Raw genomic sequence first — 8979 nt, 5'->3', positions numbered from 1 at the left:
AATACGTCAGCATCTCAAGATGAATCGGATATGTTAAAGCCTCCTTCATCCTTCCCAGCAAGTTGAGGAACACTTGTTCGTTTTGTTGATTAACAAGAAAAACATCCTTTCTTAATATGAAATTCATTAAAAGGGTCAGTGACACATTAAGACTAACAAAGACCCCTGCTCGGCATTGGTGAGTTGCATCTTTAATGGATGGACCACTTTCATACCCATCAAAGACAATGCATGGTTTTACATATCTAATTGTGACATATCTGCAGTATTGGGCACAGATCTCATCAAATGTGTGGCATTTTTTGCCATGAGAGACGGTGAAATAGTGCTCCGCCATCTAAGAGATATATTTGGGATCTGAAGACTGTGGACCTGATTGTACAGGGAAGTTAGTTCCCATATTACGCCTGTCAAACCGTTTTTTTTTGCCTCTTGCAGTAGTCTGAAATAATAAAAAAGCGCAGGTACGTAACCACAAAGCTCATACTGGAAACGTTCTTGCTGCTGCTAACTTGAAGGTTTATTGGTTGATAGTGCACACCATTTCTGGAATATGAGTTGTTGATGAGTTTCAACTGCTTAATCTTTGCTGAGAGAAACTTTTGACACATGTGTAATTGCATGATCCTTTTTAAAAAAGTGTACTCGTTGACATTTTCTCCAAGCATTGGAGCTGTGATTGCCTCTTCTATGGAGGTTGCTTTTTGTCTCGAGTTACTCCATGTGAAATGTTATTATTGGAGAAATAAGGAAACGCAAGTAGCTTCCATGTATCTTTCAAATCTCGCTCTTTTCTTGCTGGAGTAGCCTCTTGGTTCTGGTTAATAGTGTCATATGCATTTTATGATTATTTGGTTTATAGTGTCATATGCATTTTATAATTATTTGGTTAATAGTGGCATATGCATTTTGTAATTATTTGGTTAATAGTGCCATATGCATTTTATAATTATTTGGTTAATAGTGTCATATGCATTTTATGATTATTTGGTTTATAGTGTCATATGCATTTTATAATTATTTGGTTAATAGTGTCATATGCATTTTATAATTATTTGGTTAATAATAGTGTCATATGCATTTTATAATTATTTGGTTAATAATAGTGTCATATGCATTTTATAATTATTTGGTTAATAGTGTCATATGCATTTTATGATTATTTGGTTTATAGTGTCATATGCATTTTATAATTATTTGGTTAATAGTGTCATATGCATTTTATAATTATTTGGTTAATAGTGTCATATGCATTTTATAATTATTTGGTTAATAGTGTCATATGCATTTTATAATTATTTGGTTAATAATAGTGTCATATGCACTTTATAATTATTTCGTTAATAGTGCCATATGTCATAGAATGGTCTATTTCTATGTATCTTAGGTTGATCCAATGTTGTTTGCATTTCCTGTAAAGCCGTTGAATAATCTGAATTATGATCTTCTCTTCAGGTCTGTTAATGGAATCGGTTCCCTTCTGGCTGACAATGAATGTTTCTTCATTACTGTTGCAAATAGCACACTTGTCAGCATCGATGATTATCGGTACTTCACTTTAGTTAACCTGAAGTTAGAATATAACAGAATATTAAGTTAAATTTTTTAAAAAAATAAGGCATAAGAAGTTACAATTCATCTTTATGAAAACTGTTGGTTTTATCTAATTTCATATTGCTACATTTGCTATTTTTGAAAATTCATTTCCAGTAATTGAGTTGAGAAGGGAGTAGAATTTTCACCAATCTGTAAAGATGGCGGTCATTGATTCCTTTCATCAATCTTTATTGTGTTAAACTTTTATTTATCTGAAAGCGTTATTCATGCCGAATATCCAAGTTAAAAACTTTGTAAGCAATTTGAGGTTCATCCAAAAAAGTCAGCTAGAATGACTGGACTTGAAGTTACCATTTTAAAATGTAAATTGTCTATATCTCTTGGCTATTTCGTTTCACCAACCTTAAAATATCTGTTAAAGGAATGTTACACTTTGCAAATTATTGAGTAGTGTTTACCAGTTTTCGATTTAAAATAATGACTTTGGTTTTGTTATTACGTTTCGACAACCTTAAAAATATCTGCTATTTAATATTTTAGAGTGATGATCACTTTCCTATATATTTTCTAAATTTTGTGACACCTTACTATATATATAACTATAAATGTATCTCTTCTCACTCATAAAAAATCTGCAAGCTATAATCTAATATTTAGCACTAGCGGTGTCAGAAATTTCGTGAAAAATAGTGAATAATTCCACCCCATCTTTCCAAGCTTATAACTCCTCGAAAAATGCAATTCAAGCCCTAATTTTTTTTCAATTAAAGGAGCAAGGACCAAGATTTCATAAAAAAAAAAAAAAAAAAAAAAACGTGTTTTTTTAAAAAAGGTTTTAAACTTCGGACTTTACAGGTAAAATTCTATAAGAACACTGTTTTTTTTGTTTTAAATTTGAATATATTATGTATTGACCTTTTCTCTTCAATTTGTGAGTAAATAATTATGTACTCATCGGGTTCTAAATTAATTATTATTAGACATTTACAAAATGGGAAGCGTGAATTATTCGACCCCCTGTCTTTCCAAGCTTATAACTCCTCGAAAAATGTAATTCAAGCCCTAATTTTTTTGTCAATTAAAGGAGCAAGGACCAAGGTTCCATTAAAAAAAAAGAAAAAACAAATAACGTGGTTAAAAAAAAAGGTTTTAAACTTCAAACTTTACAGGTAAAATTCTGAAAGAACACTATGTTTTTTTTTTAAATTTGAATATATTATGTATTGACCTTTTCTCTTCAATTTGTGAGTAAATAATTATGTACTCATCGGGTTACTAAATTAAGTATTTACTTTTTAATAGACACTTAAAAATTGGGATGGGGGGGGCGGTTCGTGAATTTAAAAAAAACGTTTGTCTAAAATATTATATTCGATTTATTGGAAAGAACATAAAATTTTACATTGACCCTGAAAATATCGTAAAAATAGAATCAATAGAAAAATTTTGATAGATTTTTAAAATTTAAAAATTTAAAAATATTGAGTTTAAAAATTTAAAAATATTGAGTTCGGAAAATTCATTACTGTTTAAAAAAATATTTCTATTACTTTTAAAACAACTGTAATAGTTTATTTTGGAAGTATAATCCATAAAGAAAATAAATAACCCACTTTTAACAGAGAAATTCCGAGATTTTTATATTGTATTCGCAGTTTTGTGTTAGGGGTGTCAAAAATTCCTACAAAAATTCTGATACCGCTAATTTAGCACTTGTATCGACTGGCTCCGTGTCAAGTCACATAATATTTGGTTATTTTTAAATGTGTCTCATATGACTTTTCTTAGATTAAATTAATCTAGAGGTTGTGTTTCATCCAATAATGTGAACAACAATAAACAAACATTTAATAATAAAAAAACATATTTAATAACAATAAAGAAAAAATCCAGTAATATTAACAAAAAAAGACCGTTAATATGTCAATACAAAATATATAAAATTTCTTAATTTTTTATAGATGTTCCGGATTAAACCCTAAAATTCAATTTTAATGTTTGTGTTCAATCCAATAATATTAACAAAATCAGAAACAGAATAAAATTATGCTAATGCAAATACTAAAAATATTAAATTAGATTAAATAATAATAAAGAAACAATCAAATAATATCAACAAAAAGAACATATTTAATAACAAAGAAACAATCCAATAATATTAATAAAATAAAACATATTTAATTACAATAAAGAAACAAGTCAATAGTATTAATAAAATAAACAACATATTTAATAACAATAAAGAAACAATACAATAATATTATCAAAATAAACAACACATTTAATAACAATAAAGAAACAATCCAATAATATTAACAAAATAAAATTTAAAAAAATTAATAACAATAAAGAAACAATCCAATAATATTAATAAAATAAAAAAAAACAATCAAATTATATTTAAAAACATTTATAAACAATAAAGAAACAATCAATAATATTAACAAAATAAAAAACATATGTAACAACAATAAAAAAATCCAATAATATTAACAATTTTTTTTTTTAAATTAATAATAATAAAGAAATAATCCAATAATATTAACAAAATAAAAAACATATGTAACAACAATAAAAAAAATCCAATAATATTAACAATTTTTTTAAAATTAATGATAATAAAGAACCAATCCAATAATATTACTAAAATAATTTTTTTAAATAATAATACAGAAACAATCCAATAATATAAACAAAATAAAAAAAACATATGTAATAACAATAAAGAAACAATCCAATAATATTAATAAAATAAAAAAATAGATTTAATAACAATAAAGAAACAATCCAATAATATTAATAAGATAAGACACATTTAATAACAATTAAGAAACAAGTCAATAATATTAACAAAATGTAAAAAATAATTAATACCAATAAAGAAATAATCCAATAATATCAACAAAATAAAAACATATTTAATAACAATAAAGAAACAATCCAATAATATTATCAAAATAAAAACATTTAATAACAATAAAGTAACAATTCAATAATATTAATAAAATAAAAAAAAACATTCAATAACAATAAAGAAACAATCCAATAATATTAACAAAATAAAAAAAATATTTAATTACAATAACGAAACAATCAAATAATATTAACAAAATAAAACATATTCAATAACAATATAGAAACAATCCAATAATATTAATAAAAAACATATTTAATAACAATAAAGAAACAATCAAATAATATAAACAAAATATAAAAACATATTTAATACCGATGAAGAAACAATTCAATAATATTGATAAAATAAAATAAAAACATATTTGATAACAATAAGGAAAAAAAATCCAATAATATTAACAAAATCAAATAAAGAAATATGTAATAACAATATAGACACAATCCAATAATATTAATAACATAAAAAAAACATTTAATAACAATAAAGAAACAAGTCAATAATATTAACAAAATATTTAGAAAATTAATAACAATAAAGGAACAATCCAATAATATTAACAAAATAAAAATATTTAATAACAATAAAGTAAGAATCCAATAATATTGATAAAATAAAAAAAATATTAATAACAATAAAACAGCAATCAAATAATATTAATAAAATGAAAAAAATATTTATAACAATCAAGAAACAATCCAATGATATTAACAAAAAACATTTAATAACAATAAAGAAACAATCCAATAATATTAACAAAATAAAAAACAGATTTAATAACAATAAAGAAACAATCCAATAATATTAACAAAATAAAAAACAGATTTAATAACAATAAAGAAACAATCCAATAATATTAACAAAATAAAAAAAAAGATTTAATTACAATAAAGAAACAATCCAATAATATTAACAAAATAAACACATATTTAATAACAATAAAGAAACAAACCAATAATATTAACAAAACAAAAAAGATATTTACTAAAAATAAAGAAACAATCCAATAATATTAACAAAATAAAAACAGATTTAATAACAATAAAGAAACAATCCAATACTATTAACAAAATAAAAAACATATGTAACAACAATAAAAAAATTCAATAATATTAACAATTTTTTTTTTAATTAATAATAATAAAGAAATAATCCAATAATATTAACAAAATAAAAAACATGTAACAACAATAAAAAAATCCAATAATATTAAAAAAAAATTTTAAATTTATAATAATAAAGAAACAATCCAATAATATTACTAAAATAATTTTTTTAAATAATAATACAGAAACAATCCAATAATATAAACAAAATAAAAAAAACATATGTAATAACAATAAAGAAACAATCCAATAATATTAATAAAATAAAAAAATAGATTTAATAACAATAAAGAAACAAACCAATAATATTAATAAGATAAAACATATTTAATAACAATTAAGAAACAAGTCAATAATATTAACAAAATGTAAAAAATAATTAATACCAATAAAGAAATAATCCAATAATATCAACAAAATAAAAACATATTTAATAACAATAAAGAAACAATCCAATAATATTATCAAAAAAAACATTTAATAACAATAAAGTAACAATCCAATAATATTAATAAAATAAAAAAAAACATTTAATAACAATAAAGTAACAATCCAATAATATTAATAAAATAAAAAAAAACATTTAATTACAATAACGAAACAATCAAATAATATTAACAAAATAAAAAAAATATTTAATAACAATAAAGAAACAATCAAATAATATAAACAAAATATAAAAACATATTTAATACCGATGAAGAAACAATTCAATAATATTGATAAAATAAAATAAAAACATATTTGATAACAATAAGGAAAGAAATCCAATAATATTAACAAAATCAAATAAAGAAATATGTAATAACAATATAGACACAATCCAATAATATTAATAACATAAAAAAACATTTAATAACAATAAAGAAACAATCCAATAATATTATCAAAAAAACATTTAATAACAATAAAGTAACAATCCAATAATATTAATAAAATAAAAAAAAAACATTTAATAACAATAAAGTAACAATCCAATAATATTAATAAAATAAAAAAAAACATTTAATTACAATAACGAAACAATCAAATAATATTAACAAAATAAAAAAAATATTTAATAACAATAAAGAAACAATCAAATAATATAAACAAAATATAAAAACATATTTAATACCGATGAAGAAACAATTCAATAATATTGATAAAATAAAATAAAAACATATTTGATAACAATAAGGAAAAAAATCCAATAATATTAACAAAATCAAATAAAGAAATATGTAATAACAATATAGACACAATCCAATAATATTAATAACATAAAAAAACATTTAATAACAATAAAGAAACAAGTCAATAATATTAACAAAATATTTAAAAAATTAATAACAATAAAGGAACAATCCAATAATATTAACAAAATAAAAATATTTAATAACAATAAAGTAAGAATCCAATAATATTGATAAAATAAAAAAAATATTAATAACAATAAAACAGCAATCAAATAATATTAATAAAATGAAAAAATATTTATAACAATCAAGAAACAATCCAATGATATTAACAAAAAACATTTAATAACAATAAAGAAACAATCCAATAATATTAACAAAATAAAAAACAGATTTAATAACAATAAAGAAACAATCCAATAATATTAACAAAATAAAAATAGATTTAATAACAATAAAGAAACAAACCAATAATATTAACAAAATATAAAAACAGATTTAATTACAATAAAGAAACAATCCAATAATATTAACAAAATAAACACATATTTAATAACAATAAAGAAACAAACCAATAATATTAACAAAACAAAAAAGATATTTACTAAAAATAAAGAAACAATCCAATAATATTAACAAAATAAAAACAGATTTAATAACAATAAAGAAACAATCCAATAATATTAACAAAATAAAAAACATATGTAACAACAATAAAAAAATCCAATAATATTAACAATTTTTTTTTAAATTAATAATAATAAAGAAACAATTCAATAATATTAACAAAATAAAAAACATATATAACAACAATAAAAAAATCCAATAATATTAACAATTTTTTTTTAAATTAATAATAACAAAGAAACAATCCAATAATATTACTAAAATAAATTTTTTTAATAATAATAAAGAAACAATCCAATAATATAAACAAAATAAAAAAAAACATATGTAATAACAATAAAGAAACAATCCAATAATATTAATAAAATAAAAAAATAGATTTAATAACAATAAAGAAACAATCCAATAATATTAATAAGATAAAACACATTTAATAACAATTAAGAAACAAGTCAATAATATTAACAAAATGTAAAAAATAATTAATACCAATAAAGAAATAATCCAATAATATCAAAAAAATAAAAACATATTTAATAACAATAAAGAAACAATCCAATAATATTATCAAAATAAAAACATTTAATAACAATAAAGTAACAATCCAATAATATTAATAAAAAAAAACATTTAATAACAATAAAGAAACAATCCAATAATATTAACAAAATAAAAAAATATTTAATTACAATAACGAAACAATCAAATAATATTAACAAAATAAAACATATTCAATAACAATATAGAAACAATCCAATAATATTAATAAAAAAAAACATATTTAATAACAATAAAAAATAATCCAATAATAAGAACAAAATTGAAAAACATTTAATAACAATAAAGAAACAATCTAATAATATTACCAAAATAAAAATAGATTTAATGACGATAAAAAACTTTCGAATAATATTAACAAAATCAAAAAAACATACCACTAATATGTTAATGCAAATACTAAAAATATTGAATTTCATTATTTTTTACAGATGTTCCTGATTGAACCCTTTACTTCAATTTTAATGGAGTATCGTATGCTTTAAACACTATCCTGCGAAAAAAATATTACTCTATTTGGAAGACTAGAGCGACATCTGTTGAAAAATTTATTCAAATTAACACTGCTACTTTAAGAATTCTTAAGACTCTGGTGAAAACATAACACGATTCGAAGGTAATATAAATTTATGGTGTCAAATATTCAAATAAACCAAAAGGTAACAAAAGAGCAAATTACAAATTACAAATTTTGAAAAAGAATATTTTCTACAAACCCGGAAAATTATCTTTTAGAAAAGAACACTTTATAAATTCTTTGTAACGTATGAGGAAACCACATTCTTAACTTAAGTAAACGTATCAGAATTTACACTGGAAGAAAGCGACATTTTTGTATGGATATGCTGGTGTTTATTAATCACCGTTATTAAAACATAGCATATCACACTGAGGAAATGACACATTCTTGTGAAGTGTGTGGATATTCTTGTTTTGACAAATCATCATTAGTGAGACATATAAGAACTCACACTGGAGAAAAACCATATTCTTGTAACGTGTGTGAATATTCTTGTGCTGTGAAATCATCGTTAGTGAG

This window comes from Euprymna scolopes, chromosome 46 (assembly GCF_053919585.1).
Source record: "Euprymna scolopes isolate OS-2025 chromosome 46, ASM5391958v1, whole genome shotgun sequence".
Taxonomy (NCBI): Eukaryota; Metazoa; Mollusca; class Cephalopoda; order Sepiida; family Sepiolidae; genus Euprymna; species Euprymna scolopes.
This window is presented reverse-complemented; position numbering follows the sequence as displayed.